The sequence below is a fragment of the Schistocerca serialis genome, chromosome 3 (assembly GCF_023864345.2).
Source record: "Schistocerca serialis cubense isolate TAMUIC-IGC-003099 chromosome 3, iqSchSeri2.2, whole genome shotgun sequence".
Classification (NCBI taxonomy): Eukaryota; Metazoa; Arthropoda; class Insecta; order Orthoptera; family Acrididae; genus Schistocerca; species Schistocerca serialis.
In genome coordinates, this window is record NC_064640.1 from 635,607,081 (window position 1) to 635,618,331 (window position 11,251).

Here is an 11,251-nt window from a genome sequence, read left to right on the forward strand (position 1 = left end):
GTTTTTGCTGTAACTTAAAAGTTGTTTGGAAAATGCCTGAAATAAACGGGAGCCCAGGTCATGATATGTGTCTCAGTCATTGAAGGACCTGTATCAGTTTTAAGAACCGTCAGTTGGAGAGTCTATTGGATAGTGGAGTACAGCTAGAACATGAAAGACACCTCGAGAGTACACATTAGACACCTCATCGACCCCAAACTCTGGGGGGAGTGGGTCCAATCGGGCATAATCCACGTTCATCTCGAGGGATGACTGATAGACATCTGATGTGTGTCCCCTTTTGCCACAGGTTGTAGCTTGGTAGTAATAGCACTGTTGACATTAACGTTTTTTGAAACAACTGCTCCAAGAGGGCAGCTGTTGTGGTTGTCATGCAGCTGCAGGAGTTATGCTTATGACAGGTGAGTTGGGGCAGTGTGAGAGCCGAAATTGGGACTGGCAAATTGGGTGGGCAGTGGGAGGGCAGTAAACACTTGGAGGGAGGGGGTGGTCCTGCAATGCCACTCAAGAGTAGAAATATGCTAGGAGGCACGACTCCAAACATTCATACAGGAGTGCGTGGGCCTCGACCTTAGGGGTGAGCTGCTGCAGTGAGTGGTATATTTCAGGACCTGCATATGACAAAAAAAAGTCATGAAATGGTAAGCGTCACCTGTGATGCCAAGTGCAAGCTGGAATGGTGAAGGCGACATCTGGAATCCCTTTACAAGGGAATCGATATATGACAGACGGTTGTAGAGTTTAGGAGGCATCGTGCCAATGGCGGCCATCTTCTCGACCATCAACTGGATAGCTTATTGCCTATTCTGGAACAGCAGTAGTACATGGGCAGTAACTTCCGAGTGATTAGAAATGCTGGAATGGAACTGAGCACTGACAGTAGCACAACATAGGAGATTCTGATGATTTCAATAGTGAGAGCTCTGATTGATGGACTACTACTGTGGCCGCAGAGGAATGAACTGGCCTGGTGCAGCTCAGCACCAGCCTAAATATCCTGGAGCCACTTAAATACAACTGTATCTATTTGCAGCCATGTGACCCCACAGAACCAAGCAGATCTGTGGGTCCAGCGACCTCTGGCGGCGCTCACACTGCCGCCTGTCGGCCTGGCGGGTGTCTGAGGTATTATGGCTGTCGTCTGCAAGTGTAGCTCCAGTGGCCAATCACATGGTGATGGTGTGAGCAGGGTTGTTGGTAGACAGGATGAATGTCCCACACACATCATCTGTTTTTATGGAGTCTATTTTATTCTCCTGTATGATAAATAAAATATACGTTTCATTATTAAATTTTGATTTGAATCACCATTTTGCTGTTCTGGATATTTATGTTTGAAACCCTCCACCCCGATTTGCCCTACCACGAAAGCATGGAATGGGGGGTATCTTTTAGAGCACGGCTAACTAGGACACTGGGGTCCTGGAGTGAAAGATACTGAGCATAACAACTGAAATTTACTTTATTAACAAAATCGTACTTCAGCACTTGAGCGACGCACACAGTTATTAAGAAAATAAGTATACAATTGACATTAGCCACATTACGTAATGAAACATTCCAGTTTTGTTCAACAAGACCTGACCAGTCAGGATTCTTAAGTTTCATCCTGTCCAAGCCGCCTTTAAAACAAATGACACAACAAATAATCCAAATTCGACTGGCCTTTCGTTACTAAATAATTACAAGGCAGTAAGTAATACCTTAATATTCACCACACTTCTCAGCAGTCTCACATAAAATGATAATTTGTAGTTCTCGCTTCCAATTGACACTAGCCGCTCTGTGAGAATAAACACATAAGCCATACACAACACTCAAAGTACTAAAATTTTCATCGGCGTGTAGCCGACTTAAAACACTTACCTCGACTTCCCTACTTCAACAGGCAGTAGCCACTTAAATTGCCAACTACATACAATATAAAATAAGATAAATTTACAGTTGGTCTGAAGATTGCCACAAAGAAAACGTGAAATTTAACTCGGCGCTTAGGCATCTTTAAATTCTAAAATGAATCTGCCAATTCGAATCGGCACTAGGCATTTTAGCTTCAGGAATACACCAAAAATTTGTTAAATCCGACCCTTGGCCACACACAACGCGAACAAATTTTTTAAACAACTTCTAGCCCCAATAAACTAAACAGGTTAAAAATTTTCCGGAGCACTGACAGATGCTTGGGTGTTTCAATTTAAAGCACTAATGAAGCTAAACGTCTAACAGGACATCCTGAACGTAGGCCTCAATCGACACAACACATGAAAACAATACTTGCATTAACCGGTGCCTTCAGCGCTGACTACACACCCAGTTACACGTAATTACAAACAGTCTTATGAAGTGATATGAGCATTAGTTAAAAAAAATGGTTCAAATGGCTCTGAGCACTGTGGGACTTAACATCTGAGGTCATCAGTCCCCTAAGAACTTAGAACTACTTAAACCTAACTAACCTAAGGACATCACACACATCCATGGCCGAGGCAGGATTCGAACCTGCGACGTAGCAGTCACGCGTTTCCAGACTGAGCTCCTAGAACCGTTCGGCCACCGCGGCCGGCCGAGCATTAGTTGCTTGAAACTTAATCAGACATGAGGTTACGACCTGTCAGTGAATAAGCCCCGAAATCCTGCAATATAACAGGTGGAAGGCCTTAAAAATATTCAATGATAACAATTTAAACATAGAGGTGCGATTGACTGCTAGACATAACCATTTTACAGCCACAAACACCAGCCTATTTCGGTCTCAAACGTTTCACTTGAAAAATATCATAAATAACAGGCACTGGGCTACCGCAACAGCCACACGACAGACAGACGGAAAACTACGTTGTAGATGTTTGTAAGCACACAAAAGTTGAAGTATATAGGAAATGGCTACTCGTTACAAAGCCGTATTAACCCAGATGTACAGAGCCCACTAAGACACAGCTCAGGAGCGTACCCCAAGACTGACATATTTCTAGGCAAACCTGCGCAAGATTTCTCACAACTTGAGCCTTTCAGCACTCGAAAAAGAAATTTTGATAATAAAGTAGCTGACAAACTCTCCAGGAACGATACTTGATAATGTTACTACTAATCTAGGAGTAGTAGTTCCCTATCCACGCGGCCAAACCTTCGGGACGCCAACCGCAGTGGCTTGTTTCGTTTTCGCCAAACAGCGCCGTGCCAGGCCCCGCTGCCCTCGCGCCCTCCAGTTCACAACTGGGCTGCGCTGCGGCATGTCTCGTGTTGTGTACTGACTCGTCCGCTGCTCGCTGTGCTGTGCTTCCTCCTTCCATTATCGCGCGCCACACTCCTTAAAACCATGTCCTCGCGACTTCGTGTACCCTCCAGTCGCGCGGCCAGCGCTGCAACTATCGCTAATGCGATTCGACAGCCAAAGAACTCAGCGGCATGCTTCAATGTTGCCAGCCTGGGCATTTGTTTTGTTAATTATCGTGTCTGTTTCAGTATTTAATATTACATACAGACCATTCAGCGCCTATGTGTCCCATAATTCCATTCTAATTCTGCCACTGCCTCAAAATGTCTTTCTTCTACGTTGTATCTGTTTCTGGTTGTTTCTGCATTTTCTGTTTGTTCCTGCACTTTAAGTCGTATACTTTCATTAGCTGTGCATACATGCTGGGCCCCGTGGCTGTGTCAGTCACGCACACAATGTCCAGGTCCATCACTGATTCATCCACTAGCCCTTGTTCGCTTTTTCACATATTAATCTAGTTCTTTTAAGTGGCTAAAGTATGAGATATCTTTTGTCACAAGTTGGCAAATGTTTTGTGATTCTGCTAAATGTGACTAACTGTTAAGTATCTACGATGCCAACACATTCCACAAGGGTCGAGAGGTGCCAAATGAAGTGACATATAAATATACTGCTTTATTTTATGGTTTCAGATGACCTGAAATACAAACGGTTGCAATTCTGGGAAGACACGCGCTCTTTCAAGCCAACTAGCTACGATCGTAAAATTTATTCTCCATTACCTCAAGGATTGTGGTGAAAACTACCATCAGCTGCACACAAGTTTGTTGTATTTCCCAGCTATGGTACACCACCATAAAATACTTTACAGAGACTGAGACTTTCGATCCTTATGAAACGTTGGGTTTAAGTAAAGAGATATTATTCAATGGAAAATGGATAGCAAATAACGAAATTTTGCTCTATGTATTTATACAGTATAGTAAGACGAATACATAACAAAATTTTTAGATGATCTGGGGTGTACAGGGTGTCAAATTTAGTACACAGAGCAACCAACTCAGTCAGCAACAAAGGGCTGGCTCTGAGCACTATGGGACTTAACATCTGAGGTCATCAGTCCCCTAGAACTTAGAATTACTTAAATCTAACTAACCTAAGGACATCACACACACCCATGCCCGAGGCAGGATTCGAACCTGCGACCGTAGCGGTCGCGCGGTTCCAGACTGTAGCGCCTAGAACCACTCGGCCACCCCGGCCGGCAGCAACAAAGGTCAAAGGCATAGTCGAACTGAGCTTGGATGACAGATAGGGGTGTGTCATTCACTGCTGCTTCAGCTCTATGCCAGAGTTCATCAATCGTAGCCGCTGCTGAGTGGTGGTGGACCAGTCTCTCGGCAACCCATGGCCAAATGTTTTCGGTGGGTGGGAGACGTGGAGAACATTATGGCCACGGAAATAGTCGAACACATTCAGTACCAGGGTAGGTCAGGACAACATGGGCAACATGTTATCTTGCATTTTTTGTTGAATGATAATGTCCCGGTCACTACGTAGAAAAGGCACAGCTGTCGCCATTAACACATGAGAAATTTAACGATTGTTATTCAAATCACAGCCCATACAAACCAGAGTTGATCGTGTTGCGAGCCTAGTGACCCTCCATACCATCACGGCAGATGCTTGGCCTGTATGACGATGATGAATGCAATATGGTGTCAGTTCTCTTAGGTGTCACCACACACGATGTACGCAGAACCACGACTCGTCTAGAAAGACGACTTGGTGTCACCACCGTGTCCATTGTTGCTGTAGGGTGCACGACTGTCTGTGTAGTGAAAGAAACCATATCAAAATAATTGGTACACAAAAAACACAATGGAAAGATTGTCTGTGATTCTAAGTGTTGGGTCCTGCCCACTAGTCTCTTACAGAGTACCTAAAGGATACTGCCTTCTCAGATATCTATTGAAGCAAATCACATTAATAGTTTTTATTACAATAAAGATGATTGACAATACTTAACTTAGGATTTACAATGAGCTGTCGCAAGCGATGGGAGACATGCAAACAGTCATTGTCCTTCACTATACACAAATGTCCATGTAAGCATTCACACTCGCTGATAAGTCACTGTTGCGTCCGTCTTCTATTCTCCAGAGGCTAGCAGCAGCGGCGCTTATATTCTCTTCGGATAGGGGCCGCTCCTGTAATGGTGTCGTCCTAGTCAAAAAGTGGTTCAAATGGCTCTGAGCTCTATGGGACTTAATATCTGTGGTCATCAGTCCCCTAGAACTTAGAACTACTTAAACCTAACTAACCTAAGGACATCACACACATCCATGCCCGAGGCAGGATTCGAACCTGCGACCGTAGCAGTCGCGCGGTTCCGGACTGAGCGCCTAGAACCGCTAGACCACCGCGGCCGGCGTCCTAGTCAGCGGGCTACTGGCTGACGTCATCTCACAGCCTTCTCTGCTCTTGCGTACTTCATCTTCTTGCCGTCGGTTGTCGATACGCAGAAACACTAAGAAAGCTTGGGATAGCGAAAACAGAGAAAATTTGTGGGAGCTGTTGGGAAACTGTGGGATACGGAAGATGATTACAAATCTTGTAAGAGTTCCACTGGAAGGCTTGAAAGGCATAGTGAATAATTAAAGGAGAGTGGTTCATGGGTTTCGACATAATGGCAGAAGTCAAGCAAGGAGATGAATATCACCACTCTTGTTCAATACTATAACGCAGGGAGCACTAGATGCAGCTAGCGAAGGAGAAGAGGAAATCAGCATAATAATAAAATGGTTCAAATGGCACTGAGCACTATGGGACTTGACGGCTGAGGTCATTAGTCCCCTAGAACTTAGAACTACTTAAACCTAACTAACCTAAGGACATCACACACATCCATGCCCGAGGCAGGATTCGAACCTGCGACCGTAGCGGTCGCGCGGTTCCAGACTGAAGCGCCTAGAACCACTCGACCACATCGTCAGGCGCATAACAATAAAAATGTACTTGCCTTTGTAGATGATGTAGCATTTATTACTGAAAATCCAGATGACTTGAAAATACTGGCAAGAAAGCTATTTAAAAAGCAAGTTAAGTTGGATTAGAAGTAAAGGACGCGAAAAGTAAATTCATGAGTATAGCAAGAAATTACAAGACAAAAAATGTGGGAGGCCCTGCAGGCAGATAATCACATATTTGAAGAAGTAGATAACATCAGAGATCAAGACACCACGGAATTAATGACATTAGCTGCCAGGGGGAATTGATACAAATCAATAGGTACCGAGATTAGAACCTAGGTCTTCTGCTCATTAGCCAGATGCGCTGACGGCTGTGTTACCAGGACGCAGTGGTCGTCGCAACTGCATGGACTACCTTACTACACCTCCCGTCAGATCTAAACTCTCCATTTGTCTGCTCACTGCTGATGTAGTGCCCCTTTCCCATTATCCTCATTTCCGCCACCGCAGCTGAGTGGACAGCGCGCCGGCTTGTCATGCCGGGAGTCCCGGGTTCGATTCCCGGCTGCGTTGGAGATTTCCTTCGCTCAGGGACAGGCTATTTGTGTCGTCTTCATCATCATCATTTCATCCTCATCGACGCGCAAGTCACTGAAGTGGCGTCACCTTAAAAGACTTGCACCAGGTGATCAGGTTTGCCTGCCGGATGTCCCTCGCTAGACGACATTTCATTATCCTCATTACTCGTGGCATTTCGCTGATTCGCATAAGAGTCGAGCTCGGTGTTCATCTGCTCTGGAGGGGTCATTGGTCGTCTTCGCCTTTATCATAAATCTCCGAAAGGACATATATAACTTTAGAGATGTGGGGTTATAGTAGAGAACAAAAATGACGAGAAACAAGAAGCAGAAGCGAGGATCAAAGCACCATGGAGAGCGTCATATTCACTCAACACATTACCGTCATCCAAATTTTTTTTTCAAGAGGAACCAAAATGAAGATAATAAAACAATAATCGGACCAGAGGTACAATATGAGGCAGGAATATGAATAAATGAGCATCCAGAGAGAACTGTAAGTGGTTTTGAAAATAAAATCCTGCAGAAGATGTTTGAACCAATTTGTGGGGGAGGAGAACGATGAAGAAGAAATAACGGCGACCTGAGGGAGATATACTGGGTGTCCCAGGGATATGCAAGGAACGGTCGTTATAAGAAAAAATCTTCATGAGGACAAATTCTTTATTCCGAATGGTTTCCGAAAGAGAACACATTTAATGTACATTGTTATTTATTTTCTGTATTATTTAACACAGTGTCAAGTTTACTCATGTGCACATGCCACATGTGCAACAGTTAGTAAACATTACAACATACGTTTCACAAAGAATCAATCGAAAAATACATATTTTTGACACATTCTTCTCACTATCTCACTCACAACCCACCATGGACAACACGCATTCAACGGGATAGTGTCATTGAAAAAAGACAGCCCTAGCAAAGAGGTTGAAAGCAAAGAGATAAGTTGGAATATAACAAAATGTGAAAAACGTTTAGTGGGTAAGACACACACTTGCGCACCCCTATCTCTAAAACAGATGTAAATTAAATGTGTTCTACCTAGGAAACCATTCGGAATAGGGCGTATGTCCATAAGAAGTTTTTCACATCAAATGAGTGTTCCTGTCATATATCTGAATACTGACCCTCTCTTGTGGAACAACCTGTATAATGAAGTAAATGTTTTTGCGGACGTCAAGACTAGGAAATTGATACGTTCCTGCCACATCTATGGAAAAGAAAATGGGACGAGATTAAGGGACGTGTCAGAGAAGAAACGCGAAGGACGAAGACATTTGGGCAGGCCGAAAATAAGATGGAGAAACCAGGTGACCGGATACTTGGAGTAGGGGAAGGCGATGCCAAGGACATGAGGCTACAAGACGACGCCAGAAAGCGACTGGGGTCTTCGAGGCCAGGAGAGTAAGTAAGTATTTATTTATTCAGACCACGTATAATTTTAAATTCATATTAATCATGTGAGCTTAATATAACGAGGACATATGATTAAGAGTTAATTGGTTCTTAGACATAACCTTATAATTATTTCCAAGTCTAGTATGAGAAATGTAGGACACATTACCTGATGAAGTCAAGACTAATGTTATACTTGACAAACACATCTTATCACTAATCACGACTAATAAATACTGAAGCTGACACAATGAACACAATGGTACTTCTGACTGTCGAACACAGTGGTACTTCTGACTTTCTGTTACGTTCTTCATATGTTTCCAATTGTCTGTCTCAAAAGTGAACCAACATCATTCCATAGTCAATGGGATAGTGAGCCCAGGAAGATGGAATGAGGTTAGTGTTATACATAACAGATCTTGAGTGTAAGATGAAATAAACAGTTAAATTACGTTGAAGCATAACGGAGATGTCTTATTATTACTGTTTACCAGATTTTCTATGAATCCGCTTTGTGTTACCGAAATAATTCTTAACTGTACAGTACATATTATGTAAGAAGTATCATTTAACCGACTTTCTAAATGCTGTTGTTTCAGTTATCTAAAAAAAATGGTTCAAATGGCTCTGAGCACTATGGGACTTAATATCTTAGGTCATCAGTCCCCTAGAACTTAGAACTACTTAAGCCTAACCAACCTAAGGACATCACACACATCCATGCCCGAGGCAGGATTCGAACCTGCGACCGTAGCAATTCCGCGGTTCCAGACTGCAGCGCCTAGAACCGCACGGCCACCGCGGCCGGCTTCAGTTATCTATTTAGTCTCTCTGAGTATTTTATTGGTGAATTTTATTATTTAGTACAAAATTACGTTTTTCGTTCTTTTATACATTCTTGATTGATGTAAATTAAGTGTGGTGTTTGTTTCACGAATGTGAATACAGCTGCTAGTGAAGTAAGGAATAAAGATGTTCTTAATGTGGTGATGTTAGGTGTACTTGTATGGCGTAACTGGATTCCATAACCTGTTTCAAGGAATCTTTACAGTGAGAATGATTTTTGTTATTCATTACTATTCCTATGGTCCCCTTCTGTGGTTTGAAAGTTCTGTTTATATTTGTGCATTTGATCCCAATTCAGTCCCTAAGAACTCAAGTTACAGAGGAATAGCATGTTACTGCGTAACACTGGTTGTTGTGCATAGATGATATAAGTCTAGAGGAATAATATGCTATAGACGTTCTCTTCGTCAGTATCTTAGGTATATATTCCACATCAGTAAACAATCAAAGTGCAGGTCACTGAAGCATAAAGAGCTACAGGAGAACAAAAATCTTGATTCCACGTAATTTGACCTTCTAGGTTCTTCTTTACCTCTTCATATTTTGGCTTGTTTGGTGACTGGTTTTCGACATGTTCATGATTTTGTAAGCATAAACAAATTGAATATAGCTTTCCTGGGCCGGTACAATAAATAGAACAGCGTCTACCGTAATTAAAATGGTATTCATTTAGTTATTAAGTTAGTATTTAGCGAAAAAACGTGTAAAATGCTTTGTCGGAGCAGTGATGCGAGCGCTCAGTGCAAAGTGCAGTGACACGACTTTGCTCGCGGGGCGCGCTCGCTGCACTGTGCTGACGTCTCTCCTCAGGAGGAAATGACTCAAACTCAGCCGTCGGGCAAAAATAGTGCGGATGCCGCTTTTAGACCTGCCATCCGCTCTAAAAATATAACGGCAAGGGCTATTTTGTGGCAGGGAAAGGCATTCCTGAATGCCCCTTCTGCCCGATTTAAACTACTACGTATTGGCATGCTGGGGAGGCGAGCTCCCTCCACACATTGCAGATTAATTTTAGAAGCGTCTTTAAGTTGTATATATACCTAGTAGATTAATGGAATGGCTCTTGACAAGGTAAATAGACTCAACGTTGTGGACTCCATTCGCGCAGCAGTTGGCGGGCGAAAAATTGCCAGGCATTTGTCACGTGCTTCTCATTCCTGAAAGTGTTTATTGGCGGTAGACTTCACAAACTGATGTAATCAGGTCAGGAAATATATAAATATTTGTATTTAAAGCTTACGATGCAATTATATTCCGTTATCACAGTGGACGAAATAAACAATAAATTGCTAAGTACAGCAACTGCTTGTTCTGAGTGTATTCACCCCGTACCTCGCTTTCTCTGAGTGAAGGTAGTAAAAAAAGATGTAAGGCACGAGTTCCAGACGAAGTCCGCGGTTTTCAATAACACTCCATAAACACAGATGTGTATTCTTGTTCCCGGCCACTCCGCTCTCAAATCCATTAAGTAGGGAACGGTGCCAGATGTGACTTCCATCATGTCAGCCGAATATAATTTCAGGGATTTGTTTCGGCACAGCTTAGATGAAATTTAAAGCTTCATCTGAATTCGCAGTGTCGTATTTTCCTGTTGACGGGAGGTTACCTTTATATGTTTCTTACCGCTTTGCTCCATCAAAACGCTTCGTTCTGCCGCCCGTACACACTCCTTTCCGTCCTTTTAGCCTCCCACGCAGCTCCAAGTTAACAACAGCTACTGTGACTTGTGAATAGAACCTGTCACACTGCTCTTTTCCTTCACTGCCAGAGAGATTCCGCTGAAAGGCTCCTTTGTCGAAGCTGACGGATTTCGAGCAAGGCGAATAAAAATTCCAATCTTTGATAGACTTGTGTGCCTAAGGAAAAAGAGTAAGATAGTTTTAGGGTACACTCAGGCAACTTCTATCATTTCATTAAGATCGCTTTATGGCCGAATTTTCAGCTTTTTTTAACAGTTATTTGCAAAGATATTGCACCAAAATTCGTGTTGACGTTAGTTTTGATGAAAAAAATTCAACAATGCGTTATTTGTATGGTGCATTCATCCACGATATGTATGAAAACGGGTTAAGCGTCATGTTGCTAACGGAAGTAAGGTACAGCTTGTACTAAATTCGATGTTTTGTTTGAACCTCACACCATTTGAATTTACCAGTGACCTAATTAGCTAAACATTGTGGATGTACAATTTGATTTGTGCTGTACAACTTGGCAGTTTTCACGTACACCAGTCATCGTCA